We start from the raw sequence: 3,445 nt of genomic DNA on the forward strand, positions 1-3,445 counted from the left end.
GCATCTGGCGCACAAGGCGCATGGGCCCGGGGCCCCTTCAGCCGGGAACCGTCACCGCGGTCGCCGCAGTAGCTATTGCCGCCGTTGCTGCGGATCCGTTGGCCGAGGACGCCCGGGAGCAGGCAGCAGCTGACCCTAAGGAGAAGTGGCAGCTGCCGCCGCTGCCGCGGAAGGAAAATCCCTGGAACAAAAAGGCTACCCAGCGCCTGTCCCCAGCCAGGACAGGTCCGCCGCCGCCAGCGCTGGAAACCCTGGAGTCAGAGTTCGGTTCCCTCAAAATTATAAAAGCAGGAAAACTTAAGACAAATTCAACAAGGCTAGTGATTTCAACGTTATGGAGAATTGGCCAACACCAAGTGAATTAGTGAACACTGGATGTCAGAGCGTCCTCAGCCAAGGAAATAAAAAGCCACAAAATAGAAAAGAAAAAGGAGAAGGTTGAAAAGAGAAGTAAAAGAGCAAACAAAACCAGAAAACAAAATTAAATGGTCCTGGTGAAAATGTCAGTGAGGTTGAGGCTCAGTCAAGTAATCAACAAAAGACAGCTAATAAGCACAAGTGGGTACCACTCAGATGATGTAAGACCAGAGAGTCAAGAAAGACCTGAATCCTGTCAACCTGAAGTAAGTAAATCAACACATAACAATAGAAGAAACGATACATGACGTTAGAGGCGAGATAGAGAAAAAAGAGATGATCAAGATGAAGTTTCCAATGTGAGAAGTGAGGGTGGTAATATCCGAGGTTCCTTTACAGGCCCAGGAAGAGACTGAGGATGGGGAAGAGGAGGAGGCAGAGGAAATCCTCGATTGAACTTTATTTATTTGGTTATCAAGAACATGGTGAAAGGAATGATCAACCATTTCAAACAAAACTTAATACCAGTATGATGTATTACTGTGATGATGGTACAGGTGTATGGGTGTATCCTGTGGAAGAAGCATTGGTTAAAGAGTACATGAAGTGTCAAATTGAAAATTACTTCAATGTAGAAAATTTTGAACGAGACTACTTTCTTTGAGGAAAGATGGATGAACAAGGTTTCTTGCCTATTTCCCTGATTGCTGGTTTTCAACGTGTTCAGGCTCTCACTACAAACCTCATCTCATCTCTTAGAGGCACTGAAGGATGGCATAGAAGTAGAAATTGTGAATGAGAAAAAAGATAGAACCAGAAAAGTGGCCAATTCCAGGCCTTCCTCCTTGCAATGTGCCACAAACAGATTTCTCTCAACTGATTGATTGTCCAGAGTTTGTACCAGGCTGAGCCTTTTGCTCACATTCAGAGTCTGCCCGCAATTCTCCAAGAATTGGAAGCCCATTGAACCCAAAGAAAAATACTGAAACAAGTATTCTTCAAACAACGTCTAGAGGGTTGTCTGCCGGTTTGCCTCATTAGGACTCAGAACCTGGGATAGAAGTAAAAAAGAGACATCAGCCAGCCCCAGTGAAATTGAGGGAATCAGTCTCTGTGCCTGAAGGATCATTAAATCAGCTATGTTCTTCAGAAGAAACATAACAAGAAGAACTTGATTTGTTGTTTGATGAAGATATTGAACAAATAGGATGAAAAAAACACATTAACTGATTGGTCTGATAATGATTCAGATTATGAAATTGATGACCAAGACTTAAGATTTTGATTGTAACTCAGAAACCATGTTATGTGAAAGAACATCCTGGAGGAGATCAAAGAGGCAACCACATGTCTCAGGTAAAAATTATGTCTGAACTTGCTAAAGTTATCAGTGATGGCTTATATTATTAGGAACAGGATCTATGGTTGGAAAACATGAAAACAAACACACAGCCATAAGGTGAAAATACTAAGAACACCCTTTCTCATATAAAAAGATAAAAACAAGTTACTATGGGGGAAAAAAAAAGTCTTTCCAACCTGCTGAATCAAAAGAAAGGTTTAACTCAGTGAGATGAATCTACACATTGCAAAGCATTTTCTCAGATAACTTCTTTCTAGTTTTTATCAAAGGATATTATTTTTCACTGTGGGCCTCAATGGGCTCCCAAATATCTCTACTCAGATTCTACAGAAAGAGCATATCCAACCTGATGAATCCAAACAAAGTTTTAATTCTGTGAGGTGAATTCAAACATTGCAAAGTGTTTTCGCAGACAGCTTCTTTCTAGTTTTTATCGCAGGACATTGGTATTTCACTAAGGGTCTCAGTGGGCTCCCAAATGTCCCTGTGCAAATTCTACAGAAAGAGTTTTCCCAAACTGCTGAATCAAAAGAAAGCTTTAACTCTATGAGATGAATCCACACATTACAAAGCATTTTCACATATAGATTCTTTCTAGTTTTTATTGCAGGATATTCGGTTTTTCACTATAGGCTTCAATGGGCTCTGAAATAACCCAGTGCAGATTCTACAAAAAAAGTGTTTACAACTTTTTGAATAATAATAAAATAATGTTTAATTGTTAGATTAACCTACACATCATAAAGCATTTTTACTGAAAGCTCTTTTCCAGTTTTCATTGTAGGATATCAGTTTTTCACTATAGGTCTCAGTGGCTACCAAATAACCCTGTGCATGCAGATTCTACAAAAACAAAACAAAACAGACTGTTTACAGCCTTCTAAATTAAATGAAAGGTTTCACTGTCTGAGTTGAATCAGGACATCGCAAAGCATTTTCACAGAGAGCTTTTATCTAGTTTTTATTGCGGGATATTGATGTTTCACTATAGGCCTCAATGGGCTCCCAAATATCCCTGTGCAGATTCTACAAAGAAAGTTTTTCCAACCTGCTGAATCAAAAGAAAGGTTTAACTCTGTGAGATGAATCCACACTTTGCAAAGCGTTTTCACAGATAGCTTCTTTCTAGTTTTTATTGTGGGATATTTGTTTTTTCACTATATGCCTCAATGGGCTCCCAAATAACCTTGTGCAGATTGTACAAAAAAAAAAGTGTCCAATTTACTGAAACAAAAGTTTATCTCTGTGAGATGAGTCCACACGTTGCAAAGCTTTTTCACAGATAACTTCTTTCTTGTTTTTATGGCAGGATAATTGTTTTTAACTAGACGCAACAATGGGCTCCCAAATGTCCCTTTGCAGGTTATACAAAAAATGTGTTTCCAACATGTGGAATCAAAAGAAAGGTTTAACTCTGCAAGGTGAATCCACACTTGACAAAGGGTTTTCACAGATAGGTTCTTTCCAGTTTTTATCATGGGATATTTGGTTTTTCAATATAGGCCTCAATGGGCTCACTAAGGTACCTTCACAGATTCTACAAAGGAAGTGTTTCCAACTTGCTGAAACAAAGGTTTATCTCTGTAAGCTGAATCCACACATTGCAAAGCTTTTTCACAGATAGCTTGTGTTTTATTGGGAGAACCCTCTCCCGATGTTTAACGTGGGTTCTTTTCTATTTCCTAAGTGTCTCAGCTGGGTTGAAAAATAAAGGGAAAGAGCACA

The 3,445-nt window shown here is 39.6% G+C and overlaps 1 pseudogene; it reads left to right on the forward strand.

Moving 5' to 3' along the window:
- The first annotated feature begins 314 nt into the window (after positions 1-314).
- On the forward strand, positions 315-1,820 carry LOC101002800 (annotated as a pseudogene).
- The last annotated feature ends 1,625 nt before the right edge of the window (positions 1,821-3,445 follow it).

The sequence above is a fragment of the Papio anubis genome, chromosome 3, assembly GCF_008728515.1.
Source record: "Papio anubis isolate 15944 chromosome 3, Panubis1.0, whole genome shotgun sequence".
NCBI lineage: Eukaryota > Metazoa > Chordata > Mammalia > Primates > Cercopithecidae > Papio > Papio anubis.